This window comes from Sus scrofa, chromosome 8 (assembly GCF_054392235.1).
Source record: "Sus scrofa isolate SSC_HxYL_T2T_F1_AM1 chromosome 8, Sscrofa_HxYL_maternal_Yorkshire_Landrace_v2.0, whole genome shotgun sequence".
Taxonomy (NCBI): Eukaryota; Metazoa; Chordata; class Mammalia; order Artiodactyla; family Suidae; genus Sus; species Sus scrofa.
Window position 1 is genome coordinate 144,121,465 of NC_139390.1, and position 27,790 is coordinate 144,149,254.

The 27,790-nt window shown below is 43.4% G+C and overlaps 1 protein-coding gene across 2 annotated transcripts in view; it reads left to right on the forward strand.

Annotated features, from left to right (window-relative positions):
• LOC106508356 (uncharacterized) overlaps nucleotides 1-27,402 on the forward strand; it is a 232,700-nt gene extending 205,298 nt beyond the window's left edge. For both annotated transcript variants that reach the window (XM_084973747.1, XM_084973748.1), the window contains exon 5: nucleotides 24,675-27,402. The gene's annotated coding sequence lies outside the window, so the exon portion shown is untranslated. The remainder of the gene's footprint in view (nucleotides 1-24,674) is intronic.
• Nucleotides 27,403-27,790: the final 388 nt, after the last annotated feature.

Sequence of the window (27,790 nt, forward strand, 5' to 3'; positions counted from 1 at the left end):
CAACTTACAGCCCAGCATATGGTCAATGTCCTGTAGGCATCCAAAAATTATATTGTTTTTGTCAGTGTCCTGTAGGCATCCAAAAATTACATTATTTTGCAATTATTAGATGCAGTGTCTACTTATTACATGACATTGGGTTGTACTTGTTAACCATATTGATAAAATCTTCCATATCTTTACTAATCTTTTTCTGCTTATTCTGTCAGTTTCTCAAAGAAGTATATTGTAATATCCTCCTATGGAAGTAGACTTATTTATTTCTTCTTTTGATTCTCTTGTTTTTTGTTTTTCGTATTTAGAATGGTTGTATCTTCCTGTGATTGAGACTTTAGTCCCTATGAAATGTTCCTTGAGCCCAGTTATGCTTTGTGCCTTTAAGTGTGTTTACTTTGATATTAATATGGCTATACCAGCTTTATTTTGGTTAATGTTTGCAGTTTACCTGTTTTTCTTTACTTTTTTCTTTTCATTTTTTTGGCGATGCCTGTGGCATGAGGAAATTCCTGGGCCAGGATAGAACCACAGCAGTAACCCCAGCTCCTGCAGTGATAACACTGCATTCTTAACCCACTGTACTACTGCACTACCCAGCAACTTCTTATTTTATTTTCAATCTTTCTAAATCTTTATATTTGCTTTTTCTTTTTTTCTTTCTTTTTTTTTTTTGGCTTTTTAGGGCCATACCCTTGGCATATGGAAGCTCTCCAGCCAGGGATGGAATTGGAGCTATAGCTGCCAGTTTACAGCAATGTGGGGTCCAAGCCACACCTGCGACCTCCACCATAGCTCATGGCAATGCTGGGCCAGGGATCCAACGATGCCAGGGATTGAACCTGCTTCCTCATTGATAGTAGTCAGATTCCTTTCCACTGTGCTTCAACGGGAACTCCTGCTTGTTTCTCTTGTAGAGGGCAAATAGTTGAGTTTTGTTTTTTTAATCTACCCTAACAATCTTTGCTTTTTAAATGGGACATTTAAGCCATTCACATTTAATGCAGTTACTGATATATTTGCATTGAAATTTTCCATATTTCTATGTGCTGTCTGTTCATCCCAACTCATCTGTTTTTCCTTTCATCATTTTTCTTCTTTAAATTTATTCAGTATTTAAATTTTTTTTCTAATTTCCCTTATATTATTTGATAATCCTTTCACTTTTTACTATTCTCTTAGTGGTTAAACTAGAGATTAAGGCGTGCATCCTTAAATGATCAAAGCTATGTAAATTAGTGCTTTTTTCTGTTTCTGGATGACCTTAACTCACTTGAACTCCATTCATCACTCTCATGATTATTATGCTATTTTTGCCACCTATTCTAATTTTTGGTAAATTTTAAAGTTCACAAAACATTATTGTTATTGTTTAAACAGTCAATATTTAGAATCACCCACACAATTATCTTTTTTTTTTTCTCTCATTTTCTTCTTGAGTCTCTAAACTTACCTGGGATCATATTTCTCCTGCTTGAAGAACACTATTTAGAATTTCTGTTTGAGATCAACAGATTCTCTCTTGATATTTGTCTTAGGAAAGCTTTATTTCTCCTTAGTTTTAGGAAGATATTTTCCTTCAGTGGCAAATTCCAAGTTGACAGTTATTTTCTTTCAGCAGTTTAAAAGTATTCCATAGCCTTCTGGCTTCCATCATTTCTATTCATCTCTCACAATTTTCTCTCTTTTTGCCTTCTTATTTCTCCAATTATACATACGTTAGATTTTTCTTCAATGATTCTTCTATGTCTTTATCATTTTTTTTTTTGTCTTTTTAGGGTCACACTGCAGCATATGGAAGTTCCCAGGCTAGGGGTTGAATTGGAGCTGCAGCTGCCAGCCTATGCCACAGCCACAGCAGTGCAGGCTCTGAGCCATGTCTGTACCAGTGTGGAGTGTCTACACCACACTCATGGCAATAATGCTGGATCCTTAACCCACTGAGCAGGACTAGGGATAGAACCCATGTCCTCATAGATACTAGTTGGGTTCTTTACCACTGAGCCACAGTGGGAACTCTTGTATTTATCATTTTATTCTCTTATTTTCCATACTTTTGTCTCCTTATATTTTGTCAGAATCTTTTTCTTTGACTCACCTTCATGTTCATTAACCAGCTCTTTAACTTACCTAATCTGCTCATAAATCCCTGCATAAAGCTCCTAATTTTGGTTATTGCATTTTTCTTTTTTAAAATGTATTTTTTTTTTCTTTTTTAGGGCCACACCTGTGGCATATGGAAGTTCCTAGGATAAGGGCTGAATTGGAACAGCCACAGCAATGCCAGAAATGAGCCACATCTGTGACCTATGCTGCAGCTTGTGGCAGTGCCAGATCCTTAACCCCCAGATCAAGGCCAGGGATCGAACCTACATCCTCATGGAGACTATGGTGGGTTCTTAACCTGCTGAGCTACAATGGGAACTCCTAGAATGTATTTTGTTTAAAAATGAATTTTAGGTCTCTGTCAAAATTCTTTTATTTTCTTTAACATATCAAGCATAGTTATTTTAAAGTTATTGCTGACATCTCTGTGGCCCTCATTTTATTTGCTCATGTTTTTATTGTGTTTTATCAGATGGTTGTTTTCTCTTATTCTTCTTTAATTTGAACTGCATGTCTGACATTGTATATAAAACATTATAGACATGATTTAAGGCCTAAGAGATAGCATCTTTCTCCAAGAGATTTTATATTGGCTTCTTTGATTTAAGGACACTCTTTTATGACTTTAATTCATTTAGAGGTTTGGAAAATTTGAAGCTGAGCTAAAAAATGGCCTATTTTTTCTTTGGCCGTCACCGACATTGTTCTAGTATTTTGAAAACAATCCTTGCCCCATCACCTGCCCCACATTTTCTGCCTGCCTATCCATTGTCCAGAGCTTGAACTTTCCAATTACAATGTTGTAATTCTCAATTCTCTTAAATATGACCCCTATTTACCTTTCTAATCTTACCTGCCATTATTCTTAAAAATATACTTCCATTTTGTGAAATAATTTATCTAGTGCTCCAGGGATAAACTCTTCCAATTTCTCATTCCTGTGCTAGCATTCTGCCTAGAAAGCTTTTCTCTGTTTTCCAAATTCCCATTCTTTTCACCATCTAGGCCTACTCCGAATTTCATCTTGTTTATGAAATCCCCTTTTCGACCAAGCCGACGTCATTGTCTGCCTCTTAGGAGTTTTTCCCTCACCTTTTATTTAGCAAGTATAATGCACTAACTGTAGTGCCAATTAGGACAGCAGTGATGTATTTTCCCAGCTAGGTACTGGTTTCCTTGCAGCTATACTTTGACTCCTCTCATTTTATTATTCCTGTAGCATTCAACATTTTATATATAATGGTTATGGATTTAATAGTTGCTCAAACAATACAAATCTATTTTAACCCTCTGAGGCTTTTGTAAAATCTTATAGAGGCATTGGTCCTGGGTGCATATTACAGACTAACTCAGCCTTTCTCAGAGTTTCTACGTAATGTGAGGATTCCTTCTAAAAGGAATTGAATTATTTTATTATAATGATTCTTAACTAATTAAAACAAATGTTGGGGCTAAATTCTCTATGCATAGCATTCTTATATTAATAAAAGCAAATTTACCAATCAAATATGAACAAAATTAGAAAACCAGTAACATTAATTTAATACAACAGATGACATTATTTTGCTAAGACTGAATTACTGGTACACATTTCTCTGGAGCAGGTTTTGTGGAATTGAGAGTGCTTATACCACAGCATATTTGAGATGAGATGGCTCATTTTTCTATCACTTCTCTCCATGTAAACCATAAACACTTTTTAGTGCACGCCATAACATAATATGAGTTTCACTTGTCAAAAATATTAACTTCATGGCTTTTTTTTTTTTTTACTTGTTAGCTTAATCCTTGTTATTCAAATAGGATTTGAATGTTTAAATTTTATTTCTTTTTCTTTCCTTTTTTTGGGCCATACTCACAGCATTCGTAAGTTCCTGGGCCAGGGATTGAATCTGTGCCATTGCAGTGATCAATGTCATAGCAGTGATACTGTCAGATCCTTAACCCACTGAGCCACCAGGGAACTCCTGAATTTTAAATATGAAAGAAAATTCTGTGTTTTGGGTATCTCCATCATAACGTGGTCATCCAGATGATCCGGAATGTATTTTATATATATATATATTTAATATCTCTGTGCGTGTATACACATCCACTGTGTGTGTATGTAGCATCTATGTCTGTTAGCTGTGCCCTCTTCCACCTCTGAGCCCTCCCAGATCATGTCCTCAGACTTTGAGACGGTAAATGTACAGATTCAGCTTGAGCAGCACTTGCTTACTTGTTCCCTTGGTAACAATATGTCACAAGTTCTCAGTCTTGAATAAAAAGCTATACCTGATTGCATTCCCACAAATTATTTTAGATTTTAAATCTTAATTATTTCTAAATTCTTATCACAGTATTCATGTGGAAGTTAATTTAACCATGTAACTCTGGACTTCTCTTTCCTATGTGAACATATGGTTTAAGAATATTATCATTCAGCTTGTGGCATCTCTACATTTGAGCTGATGTTCAGGTGTTTTTCCACTTTGTTGAGTGAAAGAGAAGTTGCAGGGCTTGAGACATTTGATTCTTTTAGTCATCGGAAGATGATCTTCCCAAATTACTAGAATTCCAGAAATCCTTCGGGTTTAGTAGTATTTCCAGAAATCCTCCTCGTTTAGCTTTTAGAAGAAGAAATATCACGAACCTCTATTTTCTTTTGTGTTGGAGAGCAGATGCTTTGGTTCTTTGTTTCACATCCTCTCTGCCCATGTCTAATTTTAGCTGCTGCTACCAGGTTTAGTTTGCTGTAAACTCAGACTTGCCTCATGTCGAAAGCATCTACTGTCCTGTATCTTTCTACTTCTCGGGGCCTTCTCCAGAGCTGTGCAAACCTGCTTGTGCTTCTCGGCAGCGTAGGGGTATTAGCATCGCCAGGGCGGCCCACCTGCCGCAGAGCCCAGAGACAAACGCGCCCGCCTCGGTGTCTCGGTGGACAGTTCTGTGAGTGTTCTAGGAAACGCGACCAACTCCCTCCTAGAAAGCACACTGGATTGTGAAACCTCATTTCGGCCTTCCTCCTCCCTGACTTATTCTTCCTCCTCCTTCATGCTGCTTCCGGAGAGCATCTTCCCCATGAAAGACCGCACATTGAGTCGTCATCTGATACTCTGCGTTTGGAGAGCCCAGCTTATGACAGGTAGATAGTTCCTTCCTGAGTTTAAGCGAGGACCACAGCCATGTTCACTTGCACATGTTCACTGAGGCCACAGGCTCACCGGCAGCGTTCCAGGCACCACTCCGTATTCTGCTGGAAGGGCAGAGTGAGAAAACACAAGCCTCCTTCTTCAGAAGATTACACTGTAGCGCAAATCACAATTAATCCTCAAAGTGTTTCCGCAGTGAGTGAATCTGGATTAGGTTTGTAAAAAGGTATGTGAGGTATGATTTGAGAGAAGACTGGACAGAAAGATCCAGAACCTGAGATAGAGGAGCCTAAGTCTATTCTTCACACGGAGAGAAACAGGAAGCCACTAGATTCCCAGAGGGAGAGAGCCACAGTTATAGTGTGTTAAAAGTTTGAGGTAGGAAGGGGCCAAACTCAGGCTCTCCCTCTGTCGCTATTTTTCATAAGGATCAAGTCTAATAGGTAGGTACTTAATAAATAAGTGTTGGTTTATGTACAGTTTGGCCTTTAAGTCCTGGTTCTACTTCTCTGAACATGTAATTTAACTTCTCCGTACTTATAGCTTCATCTAAAATGAGGGTCATGACAACACTGACCTCAGAATTGTAGTGCAGGATAAATAAAGGCTTATAAGCGAAAAACACACTTTTTAAATGGCGATGCAAGTGTGACTATCAGTCGTGGGGTCAGAAGTGTGCAAGAGGGTACCTGTCGAAGTCTGGGTTGGCAAACACTCCTCCAGGTGTGCTGTGAAAGTTCAGGCTCATGAAAGGCTCTCTGACTATGTTTTGCGTTCCACCCCCGCCAGCCATCGTACCGTTAGTTCTCAGCACCTCAGTGGTCAAACTGTTTGCTAGTTTTGACATCTGGTTATTACCAGACTGGTTGCTGCGGCTCATAGGCCATGCCTAATCGTAAGGGGTGCCGAGTTTTTGTTGATTGTAAAGCTAAACACAAGTAAAGCGAGAAAATTGCCCTTTCAAGGACCACCGTCTGCTGGTGTTCCCTTTATTACAGACTGCAGTGGAAAGGGCTTCATCATGAGGCATATTTTCTTTCTTTTTACCCCTGTGTGCTTGAGGATGACACGTTCAAAAAAGAAGACAGCATCCTTGTGAGCCATTGTCCTCAGAACTACTGGGCAAACAAATGAGTGTCCATCGACTTAACGTGACAATGAATTACACATCCAAAGCAGGTTGTGCATGTGGTTTAGCAAAACAAAATTAAGAGTCATTCTAGGGAAGGACATTGCCGCAGCTTTGGCATAATTAGGAATCATCATAATCAAATACAGGAAATTGGCACATCTGCTTTTCAGGCTGTTGATCCAACTGTGAGGCTGCCTGTGCACTGGCACAAGCGGTTCTGATGCAGCTCGGTGTGTTGTGCAAAGCTGTCTTTGCATAAATATTTACATAATTTTCTCCAAACGCCACTATAAGCAGTTGTCTTTTATCACTTTTTCTCCCTTGGGTTATAATTTCTTCCCATACCTACTCCTGGTGAAGGAGTGATCTCTTGTTATCTAAAGATTTCTTTTTCTTAAGGGAATTTTAGAGAAAAATCTTGGAACCTGAGAGTTTTATAAAATGACAGTGAGATGGAGCAGTACCTTTCATTTAGTATAGTTTTCCACAAATGCAAAAAGAAAAACTACCCTCAGCCCAGCTGTGGGGGAATCTGAAGCAGAGGGACGCAGAGAAGAGTTGGAGAGAAAAGCTGTTCGGGTTTGGCAGTTGACCAGGAACAGAAGGTCAGGTGAGGCGAGGCGGGATAGCCTTGCCTTAGAGAAGTCCGGTCTCACCCCACCACCAGGGCCTTCATATTTACACGTAACTAACCACACAACAGCCTATAGCTCATAACTTATATTAATGTTAAGTTGTAGTTGGAGAGATGATTAAAGGTTAAAAAAGTCTTAGACAGATACATTGGTGGAGTTCTTTTTTTTTGTCTTTTTGCCTTTTCTAGGGCCGCTCCCACGGCATAAGGAGGTTCCCAGGCCAGGGGTCCAATCCGAGCTGTAGCCGCTGGCCTACGCCACAGCCACAGCAACACGGGATCCGAGCCGTGTCTGCAACCTACACCACAGCTCACGGCAATGCCAGATCCTCAACCCACTGAGCAAGGCCAGGGACCGAACCCCGCAACCCCACGGTTCCTAGTCAGGTTCGTTAACCACTGTGGTGGAGTTCTTCAGCTTTCAGTTACTTAATAATTCTGATGGTTTTCTTTTCCTTAAGGTGTCTAAAAGATCTTCCTTTGTCTTCTCCAGTTTCGATGTTCCGTTTTGCCTTGTTGAAACTACAACATACCAACTTTTATTATGAAAATTTCACATATGCAGAAAAGTTGATTTTTATAATAAACACACGTATTATCTCAAAAAAAGAAACTGCAACATATTTTAAAATGAGACATTTGATACTTGAAAAAATTCCAATTGAAGTTCCATCTTCTTAAAGCAAACCATCATTGATGGAATATGGGATGATTAACTTCATAGCAAATTCTGAAGAATCTAGCGACATTGTATTAGAATAAATAAGAACACTTAGCAAGGTAGCTGTAGATATAAGACCCATACTCAGAAACCAACCACACGTCTATACACCAAAGAGAGGATATAATTTTTTAAAAATGCTATACAAACTGATCTATATTGACAGAAATCAGGCTGTTTTTGGAAGCGAGAGGGGAAGTGAGAAACTGGGGACAGAGAGGCCAGGAGCCCACGGGCAGTGTGGAGGGTGCGCTGATCACCATCCGCACGGCGAGGTGGTTTAATGGGCGTGTGCATCTGTCAGACGGCGCTCACAGGTGCACACTGCGGTTAGCAACTCGTCGCCAAAAAGTGCCGTGTGTCGTGTCAGTTATACCTCAGTAAAGTCAGTCAAGATCTAGAAAAAAAATTCCATCTTTATTTTTCCAGCACTGTTTGCACGAGTCCTGTTTTTATAAATAATATCTAAATTTCAACAGATAAATTATTTCATAATATTCTAAATATTTATAAGACGTATTCCTCCAATGGGGAAGGCATTTTTGCTCTATTTTAATATGAGCCCTTTGCTTTTTTTTGGGGGGGGCCTTTTTAGGGCAGCACCTGCAGCATATGGAAGTGCCCGGGCTAGGGTCAAATCGGAGCTACGGCCTCTGGCCTACGCCAGAGCCCCAGCAACGCTAGATCTAAGTCAGGTCTGCAGCCTACACCACAGCTCACAGCAACGCTGGATCCTTAACCCACTGAGCAAGGCCCGGGGATTGAACCCGCATGCTCATGGATCCTCGTTGGATTCGCTAACCACTGAGCCACAAGGGAATTCCCATGAGCCCTCTGCTTTTAATTTTTCTGTAGCAGTTTTTGTCTTTTCCATTATGGCTGATTTACAGTTTTCTGTCAGTTTTCTACTGCACCCAGTCACGCATACGTGTACACATTCTTTTTCTCCCGTGATCAGGCTCCATCTCAAGTGACCAGAGTTCCCAGTGCGACACAGCAGGATCGCATCGCTTATCCACTCCAAAGGCAACAGTCTGCGTCTGTGAACCCCCAGCTCCCAGTCCCTCTCCCTCGGCCACCACACGTCTGTTCTCCGCGTCCAGACTTTCTTTTCTGTGGAAAGGCTCATTCGTGCCGTATATTAGATTCCACATATACGTGCGCTCACACAGACTTTTGCTGACATGTCCTGGTGAGTGTGGGATTTGTACATCGGAGGGTAGGGTACACTTTGTAACAAAATAGCTGGAGGGTTTCCAGGGAAAGATATGTTCCCTTTTCACTTTTCAACCCTTTGCAAATAGGAAAAGAAGAAAGATTTTAGGTAGGAACAGGCGAGAAGTCTCCTTTCGTCACATCCCCAACTGCTCCTTAACGTTAGTATCCGCGTTGGGAGGGGCAGGTGGTCGTGCGGTCAGCGATGCGTACGTGCGAGTGCTGGACGGGGCTGAGGGCCTGGTCCACGGCTTATTTTTAACTTCTTGGTGAGCTTGACTTGGTTGACGATAGACATAAATCGCGTCTTTTCAGCGATTGTTCTGTTCTATCAAACCGCATTGAATCGTAGGATCTTTTCAAGTGACATTCAGCAGGCCTTTGCTCTTTGCCTTTGTCGTCCTGGGAGCGTGGGTTTTATTCCCATGCTCCTTTCCTCACGGACTCCAGGTGACTAACTGCTCCCGCCCCGAAAAGACAGGGAGATAAAGGATGAGGAAGGGGCTGTTTGCTGGCCCCTCGTTTCTGGTCTCTCTGTCTTTTCTCTCAGCGTCCGTCTTACTCTCATCACCCCTCGCCCCATGCCTTTCTCCCCCTTCGGTTTTCGGGGGCACTGTGGGCAGCTCCGTGTCAATGAGCGGGACACTGGGTGCTATGCTGCCTGCAGAGGGCTCGGGGGGTCAGTCCTGGAGCCGATGCACCGAGTCAGAGTTAGAGGTAGGAATAAAATCATGTATCTGCTGTCTGAGTCATAGTTGCCTTGTACGAATAAGTAATTAAATTTTTATTACTTTGGTGTTTAGGCAAAATGTTTTTGTACGCTGCCCAAGTACATCTGTGGACATGTTTAAAACCTTAAGAACTCCTACATATGCGTGGTGGGTCTGTGTGTGTGTGCGCGCAAGTGCGTGTGTGCGCGCGTGCGCAAATCATTCTTGTCCATCTATTAAAGTTTTCAACTTTCTCATCCCCTCTAAATCTGATAACTCTGGACTTTGCCTTGTTTTTTTTTGCCAGGTCCTGGGATTAAATATTTATATCTTTAATTGGTCATGCCTGTGATCTGATTTAACAGCTGAGGACCTGTCAGCAATTTCTTTGATCATATCTAATTTACCAGTTAGCAACTTAAATGTTTTTCTGATTGCCTTTATCTATGGCAAGACTTTTCTTAACTCCATGTGTATCTTATCTTATCTGCGTGCCGTAATATCGTTGCCGTCCTCCTCACCTGTACTTAAAGTTACTATGATAATGTATAACATAGACGTCAGATGAGTTTGAGTGACAGTGCCGTGTGGTAAAGAACTCTGTCCTGGAAGTCTAGCATTCATGTCGAGGAGCTCCAGGTTTTTGTCTGTAAAGTGAGGAAATTGGACTAGAGAAATTTTTTTTTTTTTTGGTCTTTTGTCTTTTTAGGGCCACACTCGCAAGGAGGTTCCCAGGCTAGGGGTCTAATCGGAGCTGCAGCTGCCGGCCTACACCACAGCCACAGCAACGCGGGATCTGACCCGTGTCTGCGACCTACACCACAGCTCACGGCAACACCGGATGCTTAACCCTCTGAGCCAGGCCAGGGATCGAACCTGCAACCTCATGGTTCCCAGTCGGATTCCTTTCCACTGCACCACGACGGGAACTCCTGGACTAGAGAACATTTTAAGCAACATTTATTGAGGAACTATCATGTGTCAGCAACTGTTGTAGGTGCTGATGAGAAAAAGAGACAGATTCTCAGTTCAAGATTATGATATTATTTGAAGGCGAATCAATTCATAAGCAATTACAAAAAATTGTGAAAAGTCACTATTGGGAAATGTGCAGAGAACTGGGTTACACAGAGGGTGCATTTATCTTCCTCCCGAGGGCGTCAGGGAGAACTTCGTGGAGTAAATTACATGTGAGACGAGAACGAGAAGGGACAACAGTAAGCGGCAGGAAGACAAAGAGAGGCGGGTGGTATTTGAGAGGGAGGTCCCGGGGGCACGGCTGAGAGGATGGCATTACTCAGCTTTTAGAAATATGGAATCTGGGGCTCAATCTGTAATAAGAGGTTCTTAATTATTTTTAGTTTTATATTTTTCTTGAAGAGCTTCCTCTGCGTCTGCTAGTTCAGAAAAGGAATATTTGTAACATGAGCTACGTAACTAATAGGATAGAATATTCAAGCTGGAAAGAACCTATCATGGTATTCAATCCAGCCCCCTTATGCTGTAGAATGTTTCTTTAAGGCCGAGAGATGAGGAACCATGTCTACCATATTTTCAGAACTGGTAAGTGGATGAATTTGCACTAAATGTAGTCTCTAGGTCCAGGTTTAGTGGTGGTTCTCCTATTTCAGGCTGTCTTTTCCTAACATGAAGAAATGAGTTCCCATCGTGCCCGTGGGAATGAACCCAACTAGTATCCATGAGGTTGCAGGTTTAATCCCTGTCCTCGCTCAGTGGGTTAAGGGTCCGGCATTGCCATGAGCTGTGGTGTAGGTTGCAGATGCGTCTCGGATCCTGCGTTGCTGTGGCTATGGTGTAGGCTAGCAGCTGCAGCTCCAATTGGACCCCTAGCCTGGACACTTCTGTATGCCACAAGTGCAGCCCTGAAAAGACAATCCCCCCAAAAAAACCCAAACCAAAACCAATAATATGAAGATAAATAAATGTATATTTCTGTGTATTTTTATATCCAGGTACCAGGAGAAGAAAATCATGAAAAGGAGTAGAGGTGGAAATGGAATGATAGGTTTTTGTTTGGCTTGTTTGGTGTGGGTTGGTTTTCTGGTTAATGGTTTCACCATTAGGGTAGTTATGAGCCTGTCTCTAAAGTTAAACAAAATGGACCCATTATTCACTCTTGCTTTCTTCAGGATACATTCCGGTGTTAATTATGTATCTCTGCCAATATTTTAATTGAAAAATAAATGTTTTAACCTAGAACAGTTAACGTAAGTCCAAATTTCTCTTTTCCTAATGATGCTTAATTTTTGGTCCTATATTTTAAGTTACAGGTTTCTTGTAAATTCTTATATCAATTTGATTTGTCAAATATGGTAGTAGTTAAGAATTCAGGTTCTGATAAAATTCTCGATTAATTCGGATTTCGTATTTATGTTATATGACCTTAGGCAAGTAAAGTAACTACTCTCTGTAATCCTGTTTCTTTATCATACAATGGAGATGAGATTGTGATGTGGATTTAGTGAGATCGTTTCTGTAAAGCATTTAGCCTAAACTCAGAACGGTACTCACTGTAGGTCAGATGTTATTATTGTTACGATTCGTAAAAGTCAGGTTCTCAGCACAAATCATGGTTGGAGGTGGTCTCCAGAAACACTGCTTGCAGGAGTACTTGTCAAAGCAAATAAAAAACGAACTTTCGTGTTTGTGGAATATGGATCAAAACCCATTTTGCTATTGATGTTGCCACTGCTGTTGCTGGAGACCAGATCTGGTTTGTGGGTCTTGGCTGCCAGATGAATGAAACAGAGCCAGTTTTGCATGCGTGGGTCCCGCGTGATTCCTGGGCGTGTCCGGAATGTGAGGAAGGCGCAAATGTGTTGCTGCTGCGAGTCCCTCTTCCTGCCAGGAGTGACATTATCGGAGAGCTTGGCTCAGCCTGGTCATCCCACCCTCTTGGCAGCAGGACAACTGTGAGAAACAAACAAACAGCCTGGCCCAGGCGAAATAAGCCACTGGGGAATGCGGGAGGGGGCTGCAGAGAGCTTGTGGAAGGGTAAGAAAAGAGTTTGGGCAAGGATGTGTTAGAATAAAAATTGAAGTGGATCAACCCATGGGATTGCAACCAGAAAAGGTGGGATGGTATTTCTGAGACGTCAGTCAAGTTTTCGGTGGCATTTTCCGTTCCCGCTGTCCTTCGTCTTAAGCCCGTCTTCCCTGTGCAGACCAGAGGGTTGGTCCCTGCCATGCGGACATGACACTGGGGCCAGGTCCCACCTGTCCGTGCTCCACTCTTTCTGCGGATGTAAATCCCTTGGGTGAGGAAGTCCCGCCCATGGCAGACGCACCCCGAAAAGGCGAGAGGGGAATCACGAAGATGCACTGAGTTTGTTTCGTTTCTTCAGGGACCTTCTGCCTCAGCAGAAATTTAGTGGTTAGAACAATGCAAGTAATATTTAGTTCCTGAACATCTTGATTTTGAGGATGAGATTCAAACATGAAACTTATATACATGAATATTTTTCCTTTTAAATTTCCAGTTTCTATACAGAGTAGACAATAGGTAGAATATCTTAAGAAAAATTCATATTTTTGCAACACTTGTGAGTAGGAAGTGCCAGGAGGTTTCGCATGAGGATTTCACTGCTGTTCTCTGTAATCAGGAAGCCAGCGTTGATGCAGTATAATTCTATTTTAAAACACAATAACAATAAACCCGAAAGCTTTCTTTTTCCCCAATACTTTTTAAAAGTCGAAGTGTGGTGGATTTACAATGTTGTGTTGATTTCTGCTGCACAGCACAGTGATTCGGTCACACGTGTTTACATTCCTTTTCAGATTCTTTTCCATTACGGTTTGTCACAGGATATTGAATATAGCTCCCTGTGCTAACAGTAGAACCTGCTGTTTATCCATTCTATACACAATAGTTTGTATCCGCTAACCCCAACTCCCACTCCGTCCCTCTCCCAAGGCCCCTCTCCCTTGGCAACCACAAGTCTGTTCTCTCTGTCTGTGAGTCTGTTTCTTAAACTCTAAAACGTTCTTGCTGGAGTTACCGCTGTGGGACAGTGAGCTAAGGATCCGGTGTCATCTCTGTTGCAGCCCAGGTCACTCTGGGGTGCAGGTTTGATCTCCAGCCTGGTGCAGTGGGTTAAGGATCGATCAGGAGCGATCCCTGGCCTGGGAACTTCCATGTGCCGTGGGTGCAGCCTCTTGCTGAACCGAACTAAACCTCTATCTGAGGGATAGGTCTTTGTGTTCATTCTTCTGGCAAACGTTCACTGAGCACCAGTTTTTGGTCAGGCACATGCTTGACACTGGGGACACACTGACAGAAGCATCGACGGCTCAGGGAGAGGGAGTGTTAGCAGGCAGCGAGCAGAGTCTCCGTGAAATAGTGACAGGACCGTGTTCTTACAAGTCATCTTTCACATGAGGTTATTTAATCACAGACTCAAGTGGAAATTGGAGAGTCTACCATTTCCTCTCTCAATCGACATTCCCATTCCCTAGATAGCTTTGGAGAAGGCCAGGATGCTGAGAACACTTGGGCAAGTGTGTTCTCATTGGTCGAGCGGGCTCTCGCGGATCTAAAGCCTCACCTCTCAGTTACTCCCGTAACATTGTAGGACATTTTTGGAACAACGGGTAATTGGAGGCTGCCAAGCAGTTGGATAGGTGGTAACTGATTTCGCAGATCTGGGAGAGTTGAAACTCAAGCCCACCAAAAGGCAAATTAAAGCTGCTCAACCCTGGAGATGCTCCTAAGCTGCAACCACCACTGCTTCTGAAGCTGAGAATGCAGGGCGGCTGGCGGCAGAAAAACAAGTGGACAGTGTTGTCACACACTGGCCATTCCCCGATGTTCCTTCTCCTCCCCAGGCAGAAGCCTGGGGCTTACCTGGTTGAGAGAAAGACGTTTTGCTCGTAGAGATATTCTCGATAGAGCTGAGAATGGATGTGGGTACGAGATGCCATAATAAAAAGGCGAAACTTGGAGTTCCCGTCGTGGCGCAGTGGTTAACGAATCCGACTAGGAACCATGAGGTTGCTGGTTCAATTCCTGGCCTTGCTCAGTGGGTTAATAAGGATCTGGCGTTGACGTGAGCTGTGGTGTAGGTCGCAGACGCAGCTTGGATCCCATGTTGCTGTGGCCCTGGCGTAGCCCGGTGGCTACAGCTCCGATTGGACCCCTAGCCTGGGAACCTCCATATGCTTCGGGAGCGGCCCAAGAAATGCCAAAAAGACCAAAACAAAACAAAACACCCAAAAACAAACAAACAAAAAACAATCAGTAGAGCGCCATGGAGTCAAACATACCTGGATTCAGATTTCACCTTCTCTGTCTCTGAGCTCTGTGACCTTGGCCATGGTGCTTAAATTTTCTGCCCTCCAGCTCTCTCCTTGGTAAATGAAAACGTGGAAAATAGGATCAAGCTCCCAGTGAGTTCAGGGAATAATAGCTACATCTGAGGGTTACTTTGCACACAAATGTGATAATGTGTTTAACTATGCAATAGAGTACTCGATAAAGCTTAACTAATATTATGACAGTGTTTTTGAAAAATAGAAGAAAAATAAACTCAGAGTAAGGACAGGAATAAATATCTGGCTCTCAGGACACACACACACACAGAGTATTAAAAAACTCTCTTTTTATGTAGGTGAGTGAGGGGTAGACAGAGTAAAACTTCTGAGGGACAGTTATATTTTGCCTTTGTGTTTAACTTTAAAGGACCATGTTAAAAGAAACAGTGTCAAGTCTAGCAAGGAAGGAAAAGAGAGATATATTTCCTAAGTAATCTTTTTTTTTGACTTACCTTCTTTGTGAAACAAGGTAATATACAAATAAATCCGAGGGATTTACTGAGTACCAGGCACTAATTTCAATTATAAAAATTGTGTAGTTACAATTTTAGTAGCATCACTTTAATTTATAGTCTTTCAGTTTATTTTCGTAATTCCCCTGTGAAATAGATAACACCTTTCAGTTGGTTTTGTTAGGAGGCATGAAAGAGGCAAGGTGGTAAAAAAAGAAAGTGTATGAGTGGCTTAAACGCTGGCAGAGCTATGGAAGCAAGATACAGGCCATCTCTGTGTCCTAGGCACCTATTTTACAACTCACTGTAACCATTTGTTAGTTTCCTGTGAAAAGTACAACTGCCAAATGAGTTAAAATACCACCTATCACCTGGTTTGCATATTCTCTTCCCAGTAAAAACAGTGTTTCCATGGAAATTCAAATTGGTTGGTAGAAACTGCAGTCAGAGCACAGCCGCGGGATGATTTTAATGGCTGATATCATCAAATTGTGACACATGCTGTCCCCCACCATGCTGTAAGGCAATATTTGCCAAGCAGCCAGAGTGTCCATGTCGGGTGGCCAAGTCACCTTCCTCTCTGGGTGGTGCTGAAACTGCCCTGACAGAATCGAGTGCTCTGGCTTCATGCAGGCCGTCTGGTGACATGTACTCTTCAGCGATCTTTTAGTGCAGTTGGGCAGGTGAAAGCCTTCACTTGCATCAGGCCACATTCCAGTCATGCCTTCTTGATGCGAAGTACGTATTTCAGATGACAACTGGAAAAACTCAGTTTGTGCAGGGATTAAAAACGAGTGATGTATCCATATGGTTTTTGAATATTCTTCAAAGAGAACCCAGCAATTCATTAAAATGAGCTTGAGTTCATTTTGCTAAGAATGAAGCTAAAGATGATTATTGGATTAAACACACATGGCACTGGAAGCGTAGGTGCCAGTGTCAGAATAGAGAACGCACAGCCTATGTCATTCTTTGTATTATGTGTGCGTTTAAGATGCCATCAAATGCTTTTAATCACTACCCTTATGTTAGAAGCTTTGTTTGTCTTTGCTAGTGAAATGTCACTTCAACAAAACCAAAAGAATTTTAAAAAATACCCACATGCTTGGAAAGCAGAAAATAGCAAAATGTGGGAAAAAAAGTCATCTTTGCAAGGAAAGGTCGGCATAAACATATGGATCCCAAGTGAAATTAAAATAAGGTTTCTGTACAGACTAGATACTGTGGCAGAGAGCGGTGCCACAGGCCAGACAGAAGGTTCCCAAGGCCCCAGGCTGCTTTCTTACTTCTGCTCGGCTGAAGACTTTATCCAACACTGTTTTGGTGATAACACTTGTTATACATCCTCTGGATCCTCAGATGCTAAGTCATCCTGCAATAGACTTCATCCAGGAAGCCTAAAGGCCGGCCATATTTCACCATTTTTAAAGTTTCAGTGATTATAAAACAGCCATCTGTACATGTCTGGAAGCATATTTTTATTTGGGTTATTATTCGATAATGTACAGACAATCCAATCTTCAATCCTCTCTAATGTGTCTATTAAAGTCCACAGGAAGTGTTTAGTTTTATATTTTTAAATGTAATTTTATTTAGTTGAAATGTGCATAAGACTTCTTGCATTCATATCAAATAGGAAAAAATGAGTAATTACATGGAATAACAAATAATATGTTCATTGAAAATTATTTGACTATGTGATCTCATTGAAATTTTTTTTTTTTTTTTTTTTTTTTTTTTTTGCCTTTTAGGGCCCCACCCATGGCATATGGAAGTTTCCAGGCTAGTGGTGGAAACTGCAACTGCAGGCCTATGCCACAGCCACAGCAAAGCCTGATCCTCAACCCACCGAGTGTGGCCAGGGAGCGAACCTGTGTCCTTACGTATACTAGTTGGGTTTATTACCGTTGAGACATAATGGGAGGTCCTGGAAAAAATTTTTTGATTAAGCAAATTGCCCATGTGATTAGAACTGGAGACCACACACACAGTCGTCTTACATAGAAAGCCCTCTTGGAACTTTCCATCTAAAGAATACTTTTTTACTCTTATTTAATATTAATATATTATTTATCAATTTTTACCTATTGATGCTTTTATCACCAGCCAGATTCAGCATAGGGAGGGAGTGAATTTGATGCTACAAAAATAGCATTGAAATTCAGCCCTAGCCAACAACTCTTCTCCTTAACTAGAGACCTGTGAGCCTACATGGTAAAAAGAGCTGACCCTAAACCACTACAACAGATGCCTGGCATTCTGCCATTAGATAGTTATTCTTTGAGATTAATGCAAAAATGCAAATATTGTTGCTGAGCTTGGAGATGGGGTAGAAGGAAAGGTAATACATTAAGTATTTATTAGTGTTGCATATATTAGTGTGAATTTTTTTTTTTACCAGATTCTTTTGTTTTTATGAGGAAAGCTTGACGAACTTGTTTAGAGCAAGAATTATAGGAATGAGTTCTTTAATGGGAACAAGTGAGAGAGCAGTTGGGATGGAGCCTGGCGGCAGTGAGAATGGGATGGAGGTTGGGAGAGAGGTGGAGAGTGCTGTTGAGGGGTGATCTATATACCATGTGGGTTCCCAGTAGGAAACAGATAAAAAATATTCAAAGCGAATGGTCCAATGGAGAGGTGATTTATAAAGGATGAGTGAGGTAGGAGCAGGTCAGGGAGGAGTACGTCTAGACCTGTGCAGAGGAAGTGGCTTGACAAGCTGTGCCCTTTGATGGGAAGACCTTGCAGAGCAAGGGCCAAGGCATAGTGGAAGGAAAACCACAGAGGGTTCCCATCAAAAGACTCTTCAGTGTACCTGCTAAGTCTTGACTGTCTGTGCCTCAGTTTTCTCATCCAGATGATATCAAGCTCCAAATGCAGAGTCCTGTAGAGAAGGAAGGAAGGTTGGATGAAATGAATGTTTAATCTTGAGCATGCCAACATCAAAGGCACAGGTGAGAAAGGAAGACCCATTACTTGAGGCTGGTTTGAAGGTTCATACAGGCAAGGTGATTAATCTCCATATGTGTGCTCACAGACAAATGTTTCAGAAAGATATCTGCATATAAATATGGGATCAATAAGTCTGCAAGTTCGCAATAGTTAAATAAATTAGAAAGAGGTGGGTGGACATCTCTCTGGAAAGGGTAAATACCCCCTCCAAATCCGCATCTTTCTCATGAATCATTAGGATAAAAATATTGAATATGTATTTTGCTAGTGAGGGTCTTTTTAGTAGAGAGAGCCCATAACACAGGCACAGTCACAAGGTTTATCCACCCCATTCTCTGGAAGTGGAAGGGCTCATCACTTTTAGTAAAAGCCTGACTGAAAACATTTTGCCATATTTCTTCAGAAACTTGTTTGTTTTTTGCTTTTTAGGGCCTCACCCATGGCATATGGAAGTTCTTAGGCGATGGGTCAAATCGGATCTACAGCTGGCAGCCTCCACCACAGCCACGGCCACCCCAGATCCCTGCCTGTGTCTGCGACCTACAACGCAGGTCAAGGCAACGCCAAATCTGGATTCTTAACCCACTGAGTGTGGCCAGGGATTGAACCTGCGTCCTCATTGATGCTAGTTGGGTTCATAACCACTGAGTCATGATGGGAACTCCCAGAAATTAGTTTTATACCGATCTACACATTTTTAGTCTGCACTATTAACTTTCTCAGTAAGCCACAGCAAGGAGACTTCGAAACATTTTTTTCCTTGTTTCCCTATAGAACTTGCTTTCAGTTTCAATCCCAGGCTCTAGTAATGTATGAAGAATGTCAATGCACTTTACCTCTTACAAGAGTCTCTTGTAAGAAAAATTGCTAGTTAAAAGGGATGATATACTTCTTAAGTCTGCATCAGGGAAAAGAGAAATTATTTGTTTGATCTCATGAGTTTGCTGTTGTGTTTTGATACCATCTAACACGAATGCAGTTTAAAATTCTATGTGAAGTCCTTCTGTTTTGACTGTCAATTCAGGGTGGAAAACCATTTTGTTAGAAGTGTCAAGGATATGATGAATGGTGAAGATATCAACTTTGTTAGCTTATTTTTTTGACTGCCACATGATTCTTCTTGTACTATATCATGTATGAACAAAAAAGGCATTAATTCAAAGACTTGAAATTCAATGAGTTTTAAACTAATCACCTCAAGGTGCAATGCATTTATCTGCAATATCCTTTACATACTGATGTTTGCGCCTACTCATGCTCCCTTGGTTTATATTCAGCATTTGTGCCACAGAAGGGGAATCATTAAAGAATGTCTTTAAAATGCAAATTTGTCAAGGTCAGAGTTTCAAAAACAGAAGCTTGTTGGTTGAACCATGCACTGCATTTTCTTTCTCTTTAATCGCTGGTTAGATTATCAATCAAAATGTTCACTATAATTGTTTAAAAATTAATTTTATAGAAGTCATTTTCAGTCTTTTCTTTGTCTAATTGAGCTTCATGTGAGAAAAATCTTTTGGACAGAAAAGAGATGGGCGTATGGTCAGTGTAAACAATACGGGTTTTGTACTCCATGAAACTAAAGTGTCCCAAAGACTTTGGCTCTAAGTAGAATTTTTGTAAAGTGGACCTTGCTCCCTTGATGACTCCCTTTATAGAAGAGGGGCTACCCTCTAGTGGAGGACCCCTTTTAGGGTGTCTCCCTAGTGCGCCATCTCCAGGCAATGTCCTCACCCCAGAGGGTGGAGGGCGCCCTGTCTGCCGCGTGTCGGTTGCATGTTCCTGCCTCTGAACCTGAGTTTCAGTCAGGAGTGGACGCTGGATCCAAGCTGGGTCCATACAAGACCTTCTTTTCTGGGAGTTTGAAATTGGAACGTGGACCTTCCAGATTAGACTCTCGTTCCCTCCGTCAGTGCCGTCACAGTCTCTTGCGAGTTTCTCTGAGACTCTGTAGCATGATGTTTCCTCTTGTCTTTCCCTCGTTCAGGTTGGGCTCTGCTACTATAACCACATTTACTTCTTCCCTGGGGTAAACTCTGTGGGTGGAATTGAAGACTGCGATTTAGAAAAGGCGGGCTTGCTGTCTATCATCAAGGCCTCTGAGACTCTACACCAGTAATGGGATTTCCCACGGACTGTTTCCTCCGAGCCCGCTCACCCACAGTCTGTGCACAGCTGCCCAGTCTCCCACCTTTTCCCAGGCAGAACTTACTTCCCAACTACACGTATTTTTCCGAGGCATAGAAATCCTTTACCGTCTCAGTCTTAAAATTGTCATTCTTAGAGTTCCTGTCATAGGCTCGGCAGAAACGAATCTGACTAGTATCCATGAGGATGCAGGTTCGATCCCTGGCCTTGCTCAGTGGATTAAGGATCCAGTGTTGCTGTGAGTTGTGGTGTAGGTCACAGACGCGGCTCGGATCCCGTGTTGCTGTGGCTGTGGCTTAGGCTGGCGGCTGCAGCTCCGATTAGACCCCTAGGCTGGGAACCTCCATATGCCTCGGGCGCAACCCCCCCCCAAAAAAAAGACAAAAAAAGGCGTCATTCTTCTGATTTGACCGTTAACTTCTTTACAGTTTTGAATCAACATAAGCTTTGGTATTCTGCTGAACACAAGAGAAACAGGAAATTAAAGGAATACCAAATCGTATCTATTTGGATTATAGTTTTAAGTGTTCTCAGCTCCTCAGTCTCCCCTTTCTTGCCGCAGCAGCACCCTGGTCATCCTTCTAAAAGCAAAGCTCTGTTTGAACTCCTGTGGTGTTTAAATGTGTTACTGCCTCTACTTTGTTCCACGAAAGTGTTCCTGTGCTGAAAGTTTTCATCAATGCAAAGGTTGGCAAACTTTTTCATTAAAGGCTGGATGGTAAATACTTTAGGCTCGAGGGCCCTAACGTAGGCTTGTGAGCCGTCTCTGTCTCGGTTGCTCAGCTCTGCGACGGAAGCACAAAAGTAGCTGCTGTGAAAGCAAACGGGCAAGGCTGTGTTCAATAACACTTTATTTGCAAAAACCCATGGTGGGCAGCATGGACCCAAGACCCACAGTTCGGGCCGTCCTCAGCCTGGGGAGCTTTACCGTCTCCCTCGCCCTTCATGCTCTCAGGGCTCCAGGGACAGGAGGTTTCTCTCCTGTGACTCTCGCGGCCTCTGCACACCCGCTCCTCCCTGCGTCTGTCCCCTGGCGGGCAGGCGGGAGTGGGGCTCAGGGACACCTGCTCTTCCGCCAGCACCTTCCCCACGGAGGTTCCTTACTGTTCACTTCAGGGCGTCATGGAGTCCTACTCCTTGTGAAGAGCAGGATGACAGCTTTCTGGAGAAAGGACAATAGAAGACATGATGAAAACGCAATACTGAGCCTATGAAACAAGTAAAGAAGGTCGTACCTCAAAAATACACACGCTTGCTCTTCCGCCCGACCTAATTCCTGATGCCGTCTTTTCAGCACCCCCACCTTCGGATGGAAGCTGGTTGTGCCTTCGCTTCCTGCAGATTTTTCTTCCCTTACCTGTGCTAATCTTAAAAGCACTACCCACCTCTCGAAAAGCAGATTAAACGCTCTGTCCTCTACGGAGCCTGATCTTTCCAGCTATGAGTAATTTCTCACTCTGTGTTTCCTGTTACCCCCCCATCATGTCATTTTAAACTTGGTATCCTGGTCGTTTAATGATCTCATTTCAATAACTAGACTATCTCACCGGAGTATCTCTTAATACACTCTGTCTTCCCGAGAGCTTAGATCAGTGCTTTGCAGAGAGGAGGCGTTAAATATTTGTTTGATAAATAGACTTCAAAAAATTGTAAAAATGAATTTCTTCAAATTGAGACTCCCTTTAGTTGATGAGCAAGTGTTAACTCTGCCTAAAGATCAGGTTCAAACGCAAACCTCTGGTTTACTAAACTTTAAAAAATATCCCCAGGCACTAATGGCCTCGCGTTGGTGAACTCAAGTGGGTATTTTTGCCAAATTTGCTCCATATGAAACCCATTGGCCATTTGGGGATTGACAACTTTCCTACTGCTCCTTTCAAAGAACTTCCCAAGAAAACTGGGATAGATAATCTATGTGCCATATGTGCTGTTAAAATGAAGTTGGATATGCACTAATCAAGCGGTTTCCATGAGAAACGCAAGGACTCCAAAATATGAAAAATCTTTTTAATTGTAGTACTTATGGTAGGCGCTCCAAATAGAAAAATTACATTTAAAACTTTTTTTATCTTAAAAAAATAGTTTATACCAAAGTTTAAATATCTTGGAGCAGAAACAATGTGGCTGTTTAAAATGTTATATAAACACGTTTGAAAGAGGGAAAAAAAGTTTCTTTTTCATATTGCCTACAGTCTTTAAATATAGTGCTTAGCTTAGAAGAGAGTTTTTTTTTTTTTTCTTTTTGAAAACGGTGGAGATGTGGGGATGGGACCCCTTCTTCGCTGTGGGTTTCGGGCGCGGGAACAAGGACGGCCAAACTTGAGTTCCCTCCACTGAATGGATGGGCCGGAGACGTCGTCCTTGGAGTCCTTTGACTGTCGTCCACAGGATAGTCTGGTCTCTCTTACTCGTTTCTTTGGGGGAAACTTCTTTGCTTTAACTTGTTTCGTCTCCCTTATGAGTTGTCTGTTTCTATATACAACAACTTCCATTCTTTGAGTTTTGTTACTTAAAATCCCTGCTCCCGGGGAGTTCGGGTTGCCACTCAGTCGTAACGAACCCGACTAGTTATCAGTGAGGACGTGAGTTCGACCCCGGGCTCACTCAGTGGGTTAAGGATCTGGTATCGCTATGAGCTGTGGCGTAGGCGCAGCAGCAGCTCCAGTTCCACCATAGCCTGGAACCTTCCATATGCCACACATGTGGCCCTAAAAAGCAAAAAAGAAAAAGAAATCCTTCTTCCATGTTCTTAGGAAGTCTAAAAAGATTTGTCCTTGCCTTACGAGTCCTCAAAGAGGTAGTTTGGGTCTTTTTTTCACTAAAATTTTCGTTTTGGAAATCCTGTGCAGTCTCTATGAGGATGCAGGTTCTATCCCTGGCCCTGCTCAGTGGGTTAAGGATTCTGCGTGGCGGTGACTGTGGTGTAGATTGCAGATGCAGCTCCAGTTTGACCCCAGCCTGGGAGTGTCCATATGCAGCAAGTGTGACAGTAAAAAGAGAAAAGAAATTTTTTTCACTATGTAAAAACCTATCAATTTGCTTACTATGCAGGTTGCTTTTTTATTGAATGAAAGATTCTTTAAATCCTGTAGTGCTTGACAATTTTCAATCCTATGCTAAGTGAACTAAGACAGAGAAAGACAAATACTGTATGATATTGTTTATATGTGGAATCTAAAAAAATACAGGGAGTTCCCGTCGTGGCGCAGTGGTTAACGAATCCGACTAGGAACCATGAGGTTGCGGGTTCGGTCCCTGCCCTTGCTCAGTGGGTTAACGATCCGGCGTTGCCGTGAGCTGTGGTGTAGGTTGCAGACGCAGCTTGGATCCTGCGTTGCTGTGGCTCTGGCGTAGGCTGGCAGCTACAGCTGTGATTAGACCCCTAGCCTGGGAACCTCCATATGCCGCAGGAGCAGCCCAAAGAAATAGCAAAAAAAAAAAGACAAAAAAAAAAAAATACAGCTCTCTAGCGAATAAAACAAAAAGCAGAGTCACAGATTCAAGAGAACAAGGTTGCGGTTACCAGCGGGGAGAGGGAGGGTGGGAGGGGTGATATAAGGGTAGGAGATTTTAAAAAGTTTTGATTGGATTATAGAGAAATTTGTGTGTGTGTGTGTAAAATTTTGAGAATTGTAAACCACTTTTGAAAGATCTTCTTTAAAAAAAATCTAATTTCCCTTTTCCCTTCAGTATATCTGAGTTTATGAAGGAGAGGAGTAATAACACGAGTACAATGGATAGTTTAAAAATTCAGTTTCAGGAGTTCCTGCCATGGCTCAGCAGGACGAATCTGACGAGCATCCATGTGGATGCAGGTTTGATCCCTGGCCTCGCTCAGTGGGTTAAGGAGCCGCGTTGCCGTGAGGTGTGGTGTAGGTCGCAGAGGCGGGTCAGATCTGGCATTGCTGTGGCTGTGGTGTAGGCCTGTGGCTACAGTTCCGATTTGACCCCAAGCCTGGGAACCTCCATATGCCACGGGTGCAGCCCTAAAAAGACAAACAAACAAACAACCCCCCCTCAATTTCTTATATTTCTTTTCTTCAATTTGTAACCTTTGATCATGATTGTAAGTAAATACTGCAAAGTCACTAATGTCAGGTTCACAGTGATTATGGGTGGTCAGAGCTTGTCATTGTCTTTGAAAGCAGAATCTGGTCCAGCTGCTCTGAATGGAGGGGGTTTACGTAGCAGTGTAAACAGCTCTCGGAGTCATCTGGATTGCTGAAGAAGGATCGCGAAGGCCCAGCTCCCCCCAGACACGCTCCAGCGCCGGCGGTGAGGGAGCTGCCTGCTCTGTGAGATGCGGGAGGAGGAGAACGTAAGGAGCCCAGAGGCTGCCCCGAGCACCTGCGCAGCCACGGGACGCGACGCACCTGCCTGTCTCCGCATGGAACCCGGATTTCACGTCTGGCGTGAGCCCGTGTGGGTGGATTCGAAACTAGGCGGAGAGCCCATGCGGGAGTTGAGGACGTGTCCGCTTGAAGCTCTTTCTAGCATATGCGGAAGGACACGCCGCGGGAGGTGGATCGGTGTTGAGTGAGTCCATTCAGGGTCCGCCTTTCAGGCAACTTTGGTCTCCGTTGTCTTCTACTGCCCGCAGTCGCCCGCTCACAAATGGCAAAAGGACTAGAACTGGAAAACTGGCTTTCGAGTCAGGTTGTGTCAAGACGCATCAGGGGCCTGGGAGAAGAATAACTTCTTTCGCGTTTCTTTATTTGTAAACCTCCTTCTCTGGTAGTGAGTCATCTATGTTACTTAATGCATTTCTCCCCTGTCCGTAACGGCCTTCTCATCGCCTTAACCTCCCCGGGGCCCTCGTCCTGCAGGAGGGGAGGCCTTCGTGTCCACCTGCCGCCCCCACCCTGACACCCTGTACTTGGCTGCCACCCTGGCTGGGCATTTTCTAGAACCCCTCTGGGCTCTGGTACCCTGTGGGGGTGACCCCAGGGCAGACCCCCGAAGTGTTCCTTGGGTTTCAGTAACCCAGGCCAGGTGCCTTTCCTGCCCTGCTTGGGCTCCGCCGCGCGCCAGGCTGGCTCCCCTGTGCAGAATTCCTTTTCACACGGCTCGGGCTCTTACGCGCGGCCCTGTGATGCCTTGTCTTCCCCCCACCCCACCCCCCCGCCGCAGGCTCCAACACTCTGGACAGCTTCTCCTCCAGCTTCAAGACTCTCTTCCTCCCTGTTCCTGCTCTGACCCCCTGCGCTGGGGCCGCCTCCCTGCGTGAAAGTCTCTGTGTAGGTTCCAACTACTCCGCAGTGGCCGTCCTCCCCTCACTTAAGGCTCAGAAACTTCACGTTGGGCTGTGCCCCCTCTGCACACACACACTCACTCACTCCCCCGCCTCCCCCGCCTGGTCTTTGACTCCTCCGCTGGCCCCTGCCCGCCCGTGTGGATCTCTCCCTCGCCCTTCTGGCTCGGTGTTCCATGCCAGCCTGACCCTCCGCCCTGCGTTGCTATGGCTCCCTTCCCCCAAAACACCGTTTGCTTGGCCCCAGCTCAGGCTTTTGGCCTGAATTGGTCAGTAACAGAGTGGAAGGGAAGAGGAAGAACTTGGCGTCAGGGAAACGGGGCTACAAGGTGACGTCAGTCCCAAAGGTGTAATTGTGTGCCTGGGGGGAGCACCACAACTATCCTTGGTTTCTCTGGACCACGGAGTCCATGAGGGGCTCAGCTTGTTAGAGGGAGGGTATCGAGCGAATTGTGATGTCGCCGAGGGGCTTAGGTCTCACGGAGGAGATGATGTCTCACTGGCAGTTGTTAGGTAGATGACAGGTGTGATTGGTTTTGCACTTCAGGAAAATGGATCACATTGAGGTGTGTGGGAAGAAGGGAAGATGGAATATTATTGGAACAATTTCACTAGGAATTGAGAAACTTGCCCAGGTCTACTTTGGAGGGCGTGAGAGGACGGGATGCCTTCACAGGACTTCATCATTCCAGGATGCCCATCTGAGCCTGCACTGGTTTGTGTAGGTCTGACATGGCATGTAAGACTTCCATCAAACGAGCTGCCAGGTGGCTAGCTTCTCGTGGATGTTCTGGATGCGGTGGTTGCATCTAGCTTCCTCCTCCAGGACTGAGGCATGCATTGCCCACAGCCAGGAGTGCTGGAGAGCTGCCAGCTCATCACTGAGTTCCTCCTTGTTATTGCCCTAAGCCAGAGGAAGCTGCCCTACCCAAGGCCATGCGTTCTCTAAAGGGGCAGCCCACGTTGAATGATTGCTCCATGGAGGAGACCCCAAACCCTGGCCCACTGGCTCATTCAATTCAGGACAACTAAGAAAGGCCAGTCCAGCCCCAGAACTACCACCAGGGTTGGCTGAAGCTTCCTTTGCAATTGTGTCAGGGTTCCACTCTCCCTCTGGCCATTTCTGCTTCCCTTGGTCCTAAGAGCATGACCCAGCACCTCCTGCAGGAAAACCCCAGAGTCCCAGGTCTGTTTCTGGGAAATGGATTTAAAACACACCCTATCCCAAATGCGGATGTTGGTAATTATTTTCCGTCATTGGTTGACATCCCCTGTGGTCATACATTGAGATATTAAATCGAAGTAACTGAATCTTCCAAAAGCATTTTGTTTACTCTCGGGAACGCGTTCAGACGTTGGGGAATCTAGTTCTTTAATGACTACACTGGTACAAGTTTATATATGAGCTTTGTCATCTATAGGTAGATTTACTTCCTCCTGCTGAATCATGGTAGTTATCATATAATGAATCACTCCACACCTAATGCGAACATGAATCACTTCCAGTGTGGTGCTTTACTTGCAAGAGAGTCATGTTTGTCATTGTGGATGTCACACAAAGTTATCTACTTGTAAATTATATAGATTATATGAGTTTTTACACATAAAGAATACATTTATTTTTATTTTCATGTGTTTATTGTTGCTTATTTGTCTCCTCTCTTTGTTGGGGCTGGGGGGAGATAGAAATAAATTAATGATAGAATATTGGAACGATGAACTCCTGACAGCAGAGGGTATAAGTTTTATGCTGAGAATATTACCAGATACATAGTAGGTATCAATAAATATTTTCTAAATAAAAATCAGGAAATAAATAATTACATAAAATTTAGCATGAAGACCAGAGAAGCTCTGTGGGTACAAGAGATGGCCAAGGATAGAGAGTCTAGTAGAAACTTTCAGTCATTAGGTGTCAAGGTCAAGCTATTCTAACTGCATTAAACTGAGTTTAAAATAGGGATTTATTAGCATATTTTATGTAATAAGGTGGTAAGTTCTAATGTTGAACAA